General features: G+C 36.7%; 1 protein-coding gene across 3 annotated transcripts in view; it reads right to left on the bottom strand.

Moving 5' to 3' along the window:
* GREM2 (gremlin 2, DAN family BMP antagonist) overlaps positions 1-15,961 on the bottom strand; it is a 126,990-nt gene that overhangs the window by 73,092 nt on the left and 37,937 nt on the right. The window contains exon 1 of one of the 3 annotated variants that reach the window (XM_070055561.1): positions 8,200-15,609. The exons of the other annotated variants lie outside the window; for them this stretch is intronic. The gene's annotated coding sequence lies outside the window, so the exon portion shown is untranslated. Of the gene's footprint in view, positions 1-8,199; positions 15,610-15,961 lie in introns of those variants that run through there. 3 annotated transcript variants of the gene reach the window in all.

The raw sequence follows: 15,961 nt of genomic DNA, 5'->3' as shown, positions 1-15,961 counted from the left end.
TATACAATATTTTTAAAAAACGAACCATTAATAGCACCACTAATCTTACTGGAAAAGGTTTTAAGCATTGACAAGCTGTCAAAATGCTAGTGGTGGGTGAGATTTTATGAAATTCTAATATGTTCTTGGAAGCCTGAATTTTTTTAAGGCAAATACTGTCAGTCACTTTTCTTGAAGTGTCAGGTTTGTTGTGTTAAATTTTGGGAAAATTTCTGCAGGATACCCACATCGAACTAAACAAAGCCTATCTGGTATCTTTTCTTTCTTTTTTAAAGATTTGTTTACTTATTTGAAAGGCAGAATTAGAGAGAGAAAGGGAGAAAGAATCTTCCATCTACTAGTTCATTCCCTAAACGGCCTCGACAGCCAGGGCTGAACCAAGTTAAAGCCAAGAGCCAGTAGCTTCATCTGGATCTCCCAGGTGGGTGCAAGGACCCAAGCACTTGGGCCATCCTTGCTGCTTTCCCAAGCACATAAGAAGGGAGCTGGATAGTAAGTAGAGCAGCCAGGACTTGAACTGGTGCCCAAAAGGGATGCTCACATTACAGGCTGCAGCTTAACCCACTATGTCACTATGCCAGCCCTGATCTGGATTCTTTTTGTAAATTAAAATGCTCCGAGAAACATGGTGTCTTAGAGTGCTCACCGTCTTCAACTCAAACAATTACACAAGTGCTCTCATTTTGAAGCAGTCATGGTTAAGCAGAATGCTTCCCAGGTGCTTCTCAGTTTTTCACAGTGATATTAAAGCGACATCTGGGGTGTGCATTTAGGTACAGCATATAAAGCCACAGTTTGGGACACTTGCATCCCAAATCAGACGGCAGCTTCCAATCCTCACATTTCTGATTCCAATCCAGCTTCCTGCTACTGCATACAGGAAGACGGCAAATGATGTCCCAGGTGCTTGGGACCCTGTCACCTATGTGGGAGACCTAGATGGAGTTCTAGGCTCCTGGTTTTGGCCTAGCCTAGCCTAAGTAGTTGTGGACATTTGGGGAGTCTAGCAGAAAATGGAAGACATCTCTCTTTCTCTTTCTCTCTCATTGCTTTCACTCACTCTTGCACATGAAAATGAATAAACATTTTTAAAAAGACATCAACTCTAGGGCTAAGATTTAATAAAATCAGAAATTTTTACTGCTATGTGGAAAACCTTCTTAAGTGGCACTGCAAATTTCCTTTTTCTGTAGTTGCCTGGCAGAACATGTCAACCATCACAGCTGGCTAACACTGTTGGGATTGGTACTCATGCGCCTGCAGGGGTAGCCACCACTACTTTTATATCAGTACTCTTACAATTGGCAAGTCAATGGTGATGCAGAGAAAAAGACAAATGTGGTATGATTGTTATGACTCTGTGGACTCCTCACAAAGTGTCTCAGGATTTCTGGGCTAAATCTTAAGTCCTTGAGAGAGGAGATGAGGTTCTTTTTTTGTTTCCCTAGGACTGTGTTTAGAACGTAACAAGTAGCCAAGAATTATAATGAAGTAAACTGAATGAAGGGCAGCGTTGAATGAAATAGTTATTCCAGTGGGGAACAAAGTGAGTAAACTCATGGTAGAACAAGAAGTGGACCCTTGAAAAGGAAACTGAAATTTCTGTATTCTGTTGTTGTTGGCTATTCTGAAAATCCATCTTCCCCTCCAACCCACCCCTCCCCCAACTGACCTCATGTTGGCCTATAGAATAAAATAGCATAAAGCTAAGCCTTGCATTCAAGCCCTCCCCATCTAGCTAAAATAAATGCTTCTTTCCATACCTTCTCCTCCCTGGCCACCAATTCATCATCTGGCTCTTTTCAAATATCTAGTGATCTAGTCCCCCTGCAGGGACTATTCCATGGTTTGTTTGTTTGTTTCTAATGTCCATCTAAGATCCAAAGAGATTCAGGATACATCTCTTGGTTACTTTGACCCTTGTGATATATCCCATCTCTGGTCAACTATTTAGAAACTTTTGGGTCATATGGCTTTATAAAAGGCAATCATCATTTGCTTGTTAGCTCAATCATATGTGGTAATCTTTTTAAAGAGTTATTTATTTAAGAGGTAGAATAGCAGAGACACTGGGAGAGACACCGAGAGAGAAACAGGAAGAGAGAGCAGCAAAGAGATCTTCCATCCACTGGTCTATTCCCCAAGTGGTCTCAACAGCCAAGTCTGGGCTAGGACGAAGCCAGGAGCCAGGTCCACCAGCCTGGTCTTCCACATGGGTGGCAGGGACCCAAGTACTTAGACCATCATCCTCTGCCTTCCATTTGCAGGAAGCTGGATTGGAAGTGAAGTAGCTGTGACTCAAACCGGCACTTAGATATGGGATGCTAGTGTCATAAGTGGAGGCTTAGCTGACTGTACCACAATTCTCTCCTTCCCTACCTGTCAAAGTGTGGTAATATTATCACTCTAGGTTTCAATTTTCTGGATTGTGGAAATTAACTCTTTCAAAGTGAGACTAAGAAGTAACAAGACAGGTTCTGTGTGTGGCTTGTCAACCAATAATTACTATGTACTCTGTCATCATTTATTTTTTGCTGTAGACCCCATAGTGTTTAATGTGGTGCAGGATCACTGTAGGTCTTCAATAAACACTTGTGAATTAATTGAATGCAGAAAGCAAGGGTTGTTATTTGGGAGAAAGATTACTCACAAGGGAGTTAGACTTGAAGAACTGCATGTGGTCAGTTTGAATAAAGCAAAACCAAATAAAGTTTGCTGAATTCCAATTTTCCAATTGATTTCTATTAACAATTTATTTCCCACTGTAACAGGCACAGGCAAAAGGTAGAAATGGAGAGGGCACTTAGGAACAATAGGATCTTAGGTTCTACAAATAAGCTACTTCCCATTACATAGCTCTTTTAATAACAAAATCAAAATTTCTCAGAATCAATCATTTTAATATTCTGATAAGAGGCTTTCATGGAAAGAATTCATTAAGACACTGAAAACTGAGAAGAATGTGACATTAATTACACAAAATAAGCTTGCAAACAGAAAACACTACCAAAATAATTGTGAAATGGTACTATTTATTTGGTACTTATCACTTGTCAGATACATGGATCATGTCATTTATTTAAATATCCAAAGAAATTTTCAACAGAGACACAATTTTCCAAATTCAGAAAAAAACTGATACTTAGAAAGAATGCAAAACATGTTCAAATTTACAAGGTCTCTAACTTGTGGGGACTATTGTCTGAATCACAAATCCATGCTTTCTTATCCTATTTATAAAGCCATTTCTTCTTTTAATAAGATGTCCAGAAAATAGGCTGATTAAAAATTGGCTAAATGCATTACAAGCTACTGTGTGAGTATCAAATACAACATTTTCTTCTTTTTAATTGATTGTTTGCAAAAAGGAAGAAAGTGAAACGCTTTTTGGATGAAGTGCGCATGTAGGGTGATAGTGTTTCGGGGCAGGTGATGCAATCCCCTGTTTCTTGCTGACTCAGAAATGTAGGGCAATGGTAAATATAAACAGATGATCTCTGAACTCCATTCCTTTTGTGACGTTTATGACCCCATTCAGTAAATCTACAGCAGTAGCATTGGGTGCACTTTTTACCATAGTCCTTTTACCTTGTCAGGCTAATGAAACACCTGAAATTTAAAAATGGCAGGATAGTTTGTAAACTTTAGAAGCAGTCCTGCCTCTGAGATCCAGTCATTTTGTGCTCCCAGGGATTATGATTCCTATGCTAACAGGTGGTGTCAGAACTCAAAACCTAATCCTCCAGGGGCTGCCTTGGTGTTCAGTTTCACCTTTCACTGTAGGTGTAATCCATGCCATTAGTTTAATGTTTCTTTGTGGGAAAGATGCCAAGAGACAGGATCCTGGAGAATGTCCTGGGATTTTCAGTATCTCTGGAGGAAATTTCTGACATAGGGCTTTCCCTTTATGACCTACTATATAGACATTTGGGGAACTTAGGGATGTAACGTGTGTTCGTGGGTACGTGCACAAAAACATATTTGTTTTTTAATTTAATGTCTCTTTACACACCCTTTGCAGTGCACCAAAGAAACATGAAGACTTGTGACTGAAGAACACAATGCTCCCCAGGCTAAGTTCACAGTAGATGTACTTCTGTCTGCTTGTTACTGCATATTAAAGGGTACGAAGTAAGTTGGCAAAACTTGCTGTATGAACACATTCTATAACCAATAGCATAACAAATTGATTTAGACAATAACAGAATAGCTGAAGCTGAAAAAAAATGTTCTGCACCCAGCTATTAATCCAAGTATGGCATAGGGTTGCCTCCTTTTGTATGAGTTTTCCAGGACTTTAGTCAAGGAGATCCATGTGAACCTCAGGTGGTTTCCATGGCAACTGTGTAGCTGCTTAGTGAGTGAGAGTCAGTGCGTGAAGCTAGCATGACCAGGTAGACCTGTAATCCTAGATCATTTTATAAACCTCCTGTTTCCTTTAACCTTCCCTCCTTTGTATGTTTTTGTTTAAATAGGCAGAAATACATCCAATAGCCTTTCAACTTTCAGTATTTGGGATATATTAAAGACAGGATCCCAATAACTATCCAGTGCTGAGATTTAGTTACTTGTTTGGAGAGAGATGCAGATGTGACCATGTTAAGCCTTATCTACCTGTCCTTCCACCCTACATCCTCTCTTCCCACAAAGGTGGATTTAGGATAAAGCTTGTGATGCTTTGGTTCTTCCTTGGAGGCTAGCAATAGAGATGCACGATCATATGGCTAGTACCATCTGCAAGGGGAAGGTACATAAACTAAACAGATGTGTGTTGAATGGCTTTCCATTTCAACCTGCTCTCCAGCCCTTTTCTCCTCATATCAGTTGGCACTGGTGTGTCCCCAAACATATTTTGCACTTTTCATCTACAGGGCACTTGAGTTGGAGATAGTCGGGCTTGGTAGGATTTATCTATGTTGGTCACAGACGCTTCTGACCAAGGGTGACTCATCTTTTTGGTAATGGATTGCCTTTCTGGAATATTGTATCAACTTCCTTTTTGTAAGAATTGCATGTTTATAATTTTAGATTTTGTTCCTTAATGAAGAGAGATAGTCAATATTGTAAGGCTCCACCATACCTGGATCCGTTCCAGGTTTATTTGATTTATATTTCTCTTGCTATTTACCATTTGTTGATATTTTATTCTACATGAATAATAAGAGATAATGTATGACTGAGAATTTTGGGTAGCTTTATGAAACTTTCTGTTCTTATTATATATTTTTCTTTTTTAAAACAGGACAAAATTCTACTCAATTTTTGTGCATAGTCTGTATGTTCTAATCACATATTGTCATTTACTTCTGAAATGGTAGCGTGAAATTAGCAATATGAATAACTAAAATTGAAAGTACCCACAATTTGCCAAAATTTGACTAAGATATTTTCATCATAAATTCCTGTTAAAAAACCTTGAGATATCAATAATATTTCACCAATAGCTTTGCACACTATGTTTTTACCAAATGCATATGTTACCAATTAAAGCAATGTTTTAGGGCTTTCAATCCTATTTCCTTGTTGGTTTAGCAAAATCACTCCAGAAAAGTTTATAAGAAGTTATTTCTATTTATTGTGTCCTCCTTAAATTTAATGTCATTGAATTATTTTACAGTTTAGGGAGAGTCATTCTTAACAAAGAGAAGAGACCTGACATGATCAAGTCAGATTTTTCTTCTCATTGGTTTGGGTTAGAGTCACAGATGGACACTAACTCATTTAATCTCTTTGAGCATTTCTATTTTTCTCTGAAAACAGGGGACTGTTTTTCCCTTTGATATTTGCACCATCAAGCTTTAAATTAGTGGTTAAAATATAAATACTTAATATATTTCAAAAGAAAATGGAGACTGGTTACAAATTAAATTGAGAACCTCTGAATTTATGTTCCTGCCTGAAGCTACTAAAACCAAAGCCTAAGCCAAAACCAAACCAGAGAAAATACTTGAAACCATACTTTTGAAGACACGTGAACGTGAACGAACAAAGGGCAATAATCCCTGGCAGACAGAAGTACACAAAGCAAATTTGAGGACTGCCCCCGGCTTTCTGCTTTGAGAGAATGCTGTGCAGCCCTGTAAGGAGGGGCCTCAGGTGGAGTGTGATGGACTTCTGACCTATGGAGATGGAAATGTGAGTCGGAGGTGATCATGGTTGCAAGAGTCTCATGACAGAGGCTGTGAGAAGAGAGAGTATCACAGAAAGAGGGGTCCGCAGGTCTTCAGAGGGAACCTGCTCTGGTATTCAGCTAAGAACTGATCAAAGAATTCACCTGAATAAGCTGCTCAAAACCAAGAAAAGAATTAAGTCAATGGATTAGAAACTTGCTGTGGTTTGGATACTCCTTCCAAAACTCATGTTGAAATTTAATTGCCATTGTTACAGCATCAAGTATTACCTTCACGAGGTAATTAGGCAGAGCAAGCTCTGCCCTCATGAATGAGCTAATGCTCTGCTCTCATGAATGAGTTAATGCTGTCATTGTTATCGAGGGGACAGAGTCCTACAGAAAAGGGTCAGTCCAGCCTCCTTCTGCTCTTCTGTTTGCTCTGGTCTCTCTCTATTTTGTGTGCGTGCATGACGCAGCAGGAAAGCCCTCACCAGATGCTGGCACCATGCTCTTCATCTTTCCAACCTCCAGAATCTTGAGCCAAAGAAAGTTCTATTGTTTATAAGTAACCCAGTCTGTGATATTCTGTTACAGCAGCAGACGATGAACTAAAATAAGCACTAAAAGGATCAAAGTGTTTCCGTGTAGCTTAATTGCTCTCCAGAAAAAAACTCAAGAATATCCAACAGATTATAAAAATATCCTGTGCTCAATGAGGCAAAACTCACAATGTTTACATCCAATCAACGATTATCAGGTATACAAAGAGAGACGAAAATATAAACGACAGCGAGGAGAAAAAACAATCAACTAAAACTGGTGAGGAACAAATGATAAAATTAGCAAGGCGTAACGTTAAAATTTATTAGAACTATAATCCATATAGTCAACAAGTTAAGTAGAAACATGGGAAATGTAAAAAAGACCCAAAGAAGCTTCTAGAGATGAAATCCTTAATAGTCCTGTTTAAAAACATGTTGAACAGGATTAATAGATTATATAATATTTTTTTAAAAAGAACTTGAAGACATAGCAATGAAAACTAATAAAAATAAAACATACAGAGAAAAATGTAAAAAAAATCCTTGAATACAATGCAAATTAAAGATATGTTAATCTCAAAAATGTAGAAATAAAGGAAGGAAGGAAGGGAGGAAAGGAATGCCATTATATTCTTAGAGTTTTATCTATGAACTACATTGAATCCATTTTTTTTGCATTAATACCACATTAACATGAGAAATACTAAAAAGGTTATCTCAAAAACAAAATTAAAATGATAAGTTATTAGAAAAAAAAAAAAAAAAGAAGGACCGGCATCAAGGCTCAGCAGAGCCCTGGTGCAAGTCCCAGCTTCCCACTTCTGATCCAACTTTTTGTTAATGTGCTTGGGAGAGCAGCAGAAGATGGCCTAAGTACTAAGGCCCCTGCCACCATGTGAGGGACTCAGATGGAGTGCAGGGCTCCTGCCTTCAGGCTGGCCTAGCTCCGGATGTTACAGTCAACTGAGGAGTGAACCAGTGGATAGATCTCTCTCTGTCTCTCCCTCCCTCTGTCACTCTACCTTTCAAATAAATTAAGTAAATTAAAAAAAAAAAAAAGCAAAAGAACACCCTTGAACTATGCAATAAGTTCAGTTGGACTAATATATGCACAATTGGAATAACCAACAGAGGGATAGAAAGAAAAATATTTGAAAAAATAATAGCATAAGTTTCCCAAATTTCGTGCAAACTGTAAACCAACAGGTCCAAAAATCTCCCTGAAGCTCAAGCATAAGAAGCATAAAGAAAATTATATCAAGGAGCATAATGATGGAATTTTTCAAAATGAGTAATAAAGAAAAACCTATGAGAGAAACAAGATTAAAAATACATTAGGTACAGAGAAACAAAGATAAGGATATCTCTTTGGAAAAAATACAGGCGAGGAGATAGTAGAGCGACATCTTCAAAGTATTGAAGGAAATGAATGTTGTGAACCTAGAATTCTGTACTCAGTGTATCAGTCAATCCTTTTTCTGTTGCTATAACAAAATACCTGAAGCTCAGGACTTTGTGCATAAAAAGAAATGTATTAGACCATACCTTTGGAGGCTGAGAGCCCAGGATCAGGTGGCTTTACCTGTTCAGCTTTGAGGAGGGCTTCAAGGTAGAAGACACCACAACGGCAGAGGTGTTTCCGGAAAACATCACACGGGGACTCCAGAAGCCACCGACTCAGGGACCAGACTTGTGAATTTTATAACAACTCGCTCTCACGGGAAGTAACCAGGCTCCCAAAAGCCTCTCTCCCTTCTGAGAGAGGGGTGCCTCAAATGACCTCAGTGCCTTCTTCTAGGCTCCACCTCTCAATGGTTCAGCCATGTGGCAACACTGGAGAGCTGGGCTCCAGCACGTGAACCTTTGGGGGACACACGGAAAGCATATCCAAATGACAGCACTCGGCAAAACAATCTTTCAGAGAGAGAGCACACTGTGAGGAATGTTAAAGGAAGTCCTTGCAGCAGAGGGAAATGACATGAGAGAGATACTTATACAAGGAGACACACAGCATCAGGAATGGTAAGTAAATGAGTCAGTAACTATTTGACTCCCTTTAAAAGATAACTATTTAAATAGAAATAATGCATTTTAGGATTTATAATATATGTATGAACACAATACCTAACACCTATAGCATAAAGGCCAGAGGAAAGAAGTAAAAGTGCACTATGTCTTCAAAAGTATGCCAAGTCATCAAAAAGTGCACAGAAATTTCATAATATGAAAATACTATGCACAAATTTAAGATTACATTTTCACTAAGATAAAATTATACTTTAATTTCATTTTACCACAAACTGTTTTGAAGTACCCTCATATTTTAAAGATCTTACACCATACATAACGTTGCCCATTATCACTTGAAGATGGACTGTGATACATTTTAAAATGTACTAGAGGAGTCAGTACTGTGGTGCAGTAGGTTAATCCTCTGACTGCAGTGTCATCATCCCATATGGGCATTAGTTCGAGTCCCGGCTGCTCCTCTTCTTATCCAGCTCTCTTCTATGGCCTGGGAAAGCAGTAGAAGATGGCCCAAACACTTGGGCCCCTGCACCCACGTGCGAGACCCAGAAGAAGATCCTGGGTCCTGGCTTTGGATCATTGCGGCCATTTGGGGAGTAAATCAGTGAATGGAAGTCCTTTCTCTCTTTCTCTCCCTCTCACTGTCTGTAACTCTACCTCTCAAATAAATAAATACAATCTTTTTTTAAAAAATGAACTAGAAATTCTAAAGCAAAGACTAACACAACAGTAAGAGAATTAAGTCAACATGGAAGATAAAATGGACTCGTAAAAAATTCTCAGTCCAAAAGAAGGCAGAAAAAGAAGTAAACAGGAACCAAAAAGAGATGGAAAAATGCAAAATAAATGATCAGACAACAGACTGAACCTAACCATAGCAATAATCACATTGAATGTAAATGGTCTAAACCACCAACTAAAAGAAACATTTTGTCAAAATGGATGAAAAATCATATGCTGTTGTATGGCAGCCATGATTAAATATAAAGACATACATAAATGTAAAGCATATAGAGGAAAAACAGTATACCATGCTATGTTAACTCATCAGAAGAAAGCCAGAGTGCCATTTAGATTAAAAGAACCAACATTGTCTTTATTCTCAACATAATTTTCTAATTTAGAGAATCTGATCAAACTTACTAATTGGCACTAAAGTTCAAGGAAATTGCAGGATAAAAGATAAATATCTAGAAATCAATTGTATTTTTATGTACTAGTGAAAACTTTGGAGCTCAAAGTTAAAGTAACATCACTTAATAATTACAATAAAATATTTAACATTTTGGAATAGGACTGACAATGTATTTATAAATATGCACACTGAAAACCACAGAAGAGTTCTAAGAGATATTGAAGAATACTTAAATGAATGGAGAGGCATACCTTCCCATGAGTTCATATTCAATATTGTTCAGATATCACTTCTCAATGGATCTACCAATTCAATCCAATTTTAGTAAAAACTCCATCGGTCTTTAAGTGGATATTATTGATTTTACAATTTATGTGGAAATAAAACAACATATAATAAACAAAAGAGGTTTTAAAAAGAACAAAATTGGTAGACCAACACTAATTTTTAAAAAATTGTGGTGTTGTTAGATACATGCTATTGTACATTAAAAATTAATTAGTTAGGATATGAGGTTTTGTGATCAATTTTCAGAAAGGTGAGAAAATTCTAGCAAAGAAAAAAAAAGCCCCTTTTAATAAAAGGCACAAGGTACACTTATTATCCATGTCCTGGCAAGTTAGCAGTATTCTCCTCCAGGGATCTTTACAGTGTTTCCCTAGAAAAAGGTCCTCATTTGATAAGGACAAATCTATTTTGTAATTTCACTTCTTCATTTATTATTCCCAGTAAAATAATTTCAAAAATAACCATGTCATGTGAATATGATCCAAGTAATCAGGTATTTTGTAGGTCATGTTAAAAAACCTAAGTGAACACTTTAATAGTAATATGTACACAGATATAATAACCTTTATAAAATTTGATATTACACTCCTCATTCTCTTTTATATTAAATCATTACTGTTCTGCATTGCTGCTCCATACCCTGTGGGCTCTCATGAAGCAAAGTTAATTGTGTGATTTAGGCTGGAAACTGCCTACATGAGAGAACTGGTATGGCCAGTTTAAACACCTATATATTACCAATTTTAATCAAACAGTATTTCAGCATTAAAAACACTTTCAAATTATTATCTTTGACAAGTAGCATTCTTGATAGGCAAGCAGAATCAAAAAATAGAAAGAACTCTGGAATAGGAAGTCCATAATTCTAGGTTTATTTAAACGATGGGTGACCTTTGGCAAATTTCATCATCTATAAAAACAGAACTGTTTGAATTGGCTGATTCCTAAGATTCTACTCAAGGCAAAAATGTCTGATTTCAACCAATATATGGAGAAAGATTCAGGTCACTTTCTCATCTGACATGCATGGTCAATTACTTATCTGGCATCTCATTTCTGTCCTGTGCCAAGCATTTTAAGGGTGCTAAGTGGCCCTTCAAATGATATAGTCAATCACTTACTGGTTTTCAAACAGGGAAATTTGAAATTACCGACTTAAGAATGCAAGAAGTAAGGAAGCCAAATGCCAGTATCGGGTCCCCATCAATTCTCTCATTGTGGAGACAGCCTGACTGCCAGGACCAGTCACCTACGTCAGCACGGCCACTTGGAATTGGCTGATTCCAGAATGGAGTCCGATTGCACTCACAGGGCCCCATGAGGATTTTGGCACCTTTCGAGCCAAGATGTAATTGACACTGAACTAATGATAGATAAGCATCTTCTTCTCTGCCTCTTGTCTTTTCTAGTTTTAATTACAGCTGGAATATTTCAATGTGTTTATTAAAATCAAAGGAAGTCCAGCACTTTAAAAATGTACTTTAAAAGATGTGTGTATGTGTGTTTTTGTCTTTGTATAGCCAGATAATTCTTTGCAGTGTACATAGTCTGTTAAAGAATTCCAAGCAGTAGTTAATCAGGAAATCGATTTATTTCACTGATGTGTTCCCCTCAATTTATAGTTCTGAAACAATAATTACAGTAGTTGGCACTACTTGACAGATGAGACATAGAATGTCTTTTCTACATCTTTTCACATTATATGAAATTAGACAAAACACTGGTAACTCAAATTACGTTAAAGAAGGTAAAGTCTTCCTCATCTGCTAACAGATATATTCTTAGGTCAACAAAGAGCAAATGTTGCCAAAATTTATTCCATTTTGTCCTCTTCTGGACTTTACCTTTGAATTAATGATTATAGGAAGTTAAAACTATTTTTCTTCTGAAATTGTGAGCTACTCCTGTCCCGTAATCTTGTTCCTTGTGGGTAATGCCCTGGGTTTTATTTCTTTGTTTTTAGTGAGTTGATATGTGGTAAACTTCCAGTTTATGTGGAAAAGCCTACATATTTCAGGCAAGCAGATGACTGAAGGGGCTAGCTGGAGAGTGTCATTGGATTATGCATTTCTCTTACCTGTTTGTTAGTAAAGAATAGTCAAGGAACCTCACTGACAAAGAATTATCATTGTAATGTTGCAGCTGAAACTACCTTCAGCTTTTTTTCCAGGTGAAGTATCTTTCCTTACCTGAATAACAAACTCTTTAATATTGTATTAGAATTAGTCACTGGAATATGCAAGCAAAACCAGCAGAATTGTGCTGACCAGAGTTGAGACTAGGATGACACAAAGTGAGGCATTTGCCTCCATTCAAAATTCAACTTGGAATAAAAAATATTCAATAATTGAGATAATACTAAGAAAAAAAGAAAAAAAATCACCAAATCAATGCAAAAACAAAATCCATGGTGAATAAATCATCAAAATTTTAAATAAAGACAGAGTAAGCATTACTCACTATTTTTCCCTTTTGCTTCAGACTTAGTATATATTGACATGCTACAAGTGGAAAATTTCACACTTGACCTCATGTAATAGATTGCAGTCTAAATATGTGTGCACTAAAAAAATTGTACAAAATTTACCTTCAGGCTATATGTAAAAAGTCTACATGAAACATAATGAATTTTGTGTTTAGAACTAGGCTTCATTCCCACAATTATTTTATATATAATGCAAATATTCTAAAATCTGAAAAAAAAATCTAAAATCAAAAACCTTTCTGGTTCCAAGCATTTTGGATAAGGGATATTCAACTGGTATTTAAAATTTTGGTATGTTGGTCATGATGATTTTTTTGGCATTAATTTTGATTTTTAAAAATATTGCATTAAAACTTTAGTTATCTTGGTTAGGCGTTGGAATCCTCTAAAGTCTTATGCCAAAGATATTCTGGCCTTACCTTTGTACAAACCTTGGCTTTCTACAATCTCTCTATTTAATATGAAGTATAAAACTCAAGATCACATAAGTGGTGAAATCTGGATTCAACACCAGGTCTTACAAGGCCTTCCACTGAGGATTGTACTTTCATGCTTTCCAAATGTCTATAGAATCTATCAGCTCTGGAGGAAGCCTCTCTGTTCTTTTCCAAGCTAGGGGTGGGGGATGCTAAATCCTGAGCTAGGGATCTTATTCCAAGACAGGAATTAAAGTTTAGCAGAAATCTACAAATGAGTGAAGGTCCACAAATGACAGATATATTTAAATTTCTTTGTTAGAGAAGACTCAATCCTAAAAAGACAGAAAAAAAAAAAAAGAACTAGAAATACTAAAAGATGTAATTTAAGAAATAAAATTTCAGAAAAGACCTACTTTTGTAAACTCTAATAATTTCTCCTATACAGTATGTCTACTTTTTTGTAGTCTCTGCTTATTTATTTATGTGATACAATCAAGAGTTCTGAGACACAGGTATCTTAGAGGAAGGGATGCTGTTCCTGTTAAACATGACAGGCGGTGGCAGTAATGATTGCATAAAAGTATGGAGAAATGCAATGAAGACATGACCCTGGGATTAACTGATGGGAAGCTGGTAATGGTGAGGACATGGATGAATATAGTAAAAATGGATAGATGGTTTTATGAGTAGTCAGCATGCCCTATGATCACCAAGATACATTAAAAGGTGTTCCCTAAAATATAACAAGATCTACCAAAAGACGAATCCAAAATTAAAGTAATATTTTGTCATTATCCTGCTATCAAACTCTATAATGTGTTCCTTGAACTGTCTTCTTCCTGGATTTATTTAATTGTATTGGAAAACAATACAACAATATTGACTCCTCTGACTTAGCTTGTAGTCTCAGGATAAATACCAGTTCCATCCTCTACCTTTCTCTATCACAGCTAAAAGTTATTCATGAGTTTTGTCCCTTTTTTTTTGAAAATGGGAATTGCAAACCCAAATAGTTCTCAAGAATTAGGCAAGTAAAGTAATGCAGGCTGGGAGGTGTCCGCTGTGTTGTACTGGAAATCTCTTAGACTAACTAAAGCTGTTACCACCAACTCCAAAAAATGTATAAAAGTGGGATTAATTTTCCCAGATCTGCTGTAGGGTGTGGAATCTTTCTGTTGGTCAATGTATAATGTTCAGAATGCCTCATATTTTTCATTGTTTTTTCACTAAAAATCATTCATGGAAACAAATATGAGATTTCATAGTGATAGTGAATATGAATCTATAATTTACTTACTAGCAACTTTTCAGTAACTTACTGGGAATTCCTAAAGGTGAAATCTTATACTTTTTTGAATTTATATTATTAATATATTCCAAATACAATAATAGATGAATAGTTATTTTTTTATATGAAAAGCTTTCCCAGAAGGAGAATGAAGAACTTAATCAGGAATGAGCATTCTGGCACACTGGTTAAGACGTAGCTTGGGATATCTACAGCCCATGTTGGAGTCCCTGGGTTTGCATCCCAACTCCATTTGTGATTGCAACTTCCTGCTAATGCACACCCTGGTAAGCAGCAGTGATTGTTCAATTATTTGGGTTCTTGCCACCACGTGGGTGATCCGGATTGAGTTCTGGGCTCCTGTCTTTGGCCTGGTCTAGCCCTAACAGCTGCAGGTATTTGGAGAGTAAACTAGTGGATGAAAAATCTCTTTCTCCATATCTGTCTCTCTAGATGCCTTTCAAATAATAAATAAATAAATATTAATTTTAAAAAAAGAGGCGAGAACTACATTAGGGCTTGTATGTTATGTTTTGTATTGGGGGAAAAAAGAGGGAAGAGCAAAATCATATCTGCAAAATCACAGAACACTATCAATTGAAGAAAAGATGCATGTCAAAAATAAGAAGAAAGATTCATCAAATTGCTGCTTGTCCTATAGGAGTAACTTTTTCAAACATTTTTTTCCAATTTCCTCCTGTGGCAAACAACCATATCATATACTTCATTTAAAAATGAACTGTTTGATGATTACAAGCAATGAAGATACCCTATGAGTTCAATAACATGTATCAGCCAACATACCAAGTCAGCATCAGATCTTAACCAGAAATTCTAATTTATAGGTAACTCGGCCAGTGACAGAATTGTCTCTGTTCTCTTTGTGTTTTTGTCCGCTGTTCCACTTCCTTCCCCTCACATGTAGCCATTTACTAATCTTGTAAGTGAATCTGCCTTTCCATCTTGATTGAGCCTAAAGATTTCTTTTGGGGAGTGAAATGATGCTTTTACGACAGCTGGCACGCTACTAGCATCACCAGTCCACATTTCCTATTCAGATTTCAGGCAAGCCACAAACCCCTGAGATTCATGGCTTTGGTTTGGTTTGGTTACAATTTTTTTTAAAGAAACCATGAAACCACACAACAAGTCCATGATCCCAAAGACCGCCAAGCAACCCTGGTTGACCTAGTTAGTGCTGTAGTGGAAAATGGGGGTGGAGAAGCCAAAGAGAAAAATTTTACTAAAAAATATGCAGAAAACTAAAATTTAACTCTGTCTGCAGTAAAAAAAAAAAAAAAAAAAAAAAAAAAAAAAACTAAATGTTTGAGCCTGATAGAAAATATATCAAAAAATTTTAAATTTCCTCTTTAAAATTCAGATACCCAAATTAGAATAGAATCAAACCCACTGAATTGAAATTCTCTGAGCGTGGCTTTATTAAGTTCTAGTAGTTCTTGTTACATTAGCTTACAAGTTTTATTTTTGAAAACTCGAGTAATTAATATTGTGGGAATCCATACATAAGAATTTACTTGGAAAAGTTTTATATATTGAGAGGCAGAGAGACAGGGAGGGAGGGTGAGAGAGAGAAAAAAAAGGAGAGAGAGAGCTTCCATCTTCTGCTTCATTCCTTAAGTGCCTGCAATGAACAGGGCTGGGCT

This window comes from Oryctolagus cuniculus, chromosome 13, assembly GCF_964237555.1.
Source record: "Oryctolagus cuniculus chromosome 13, mOryCun1.1, whole genome shotgun sequence".
Taxonomy (NCBI): domain Eukaryota; kingdom Metazoa; phylum Chordata; class Mammalia; order Lagomorpha; family Leporidae; genus Oryctolagus; species Oryctolagus cuniculus.
Note: the sequence above shows the minus strand (reverse complement) of the source record. Positions and strands in the feature narration are given on the sequence as shown.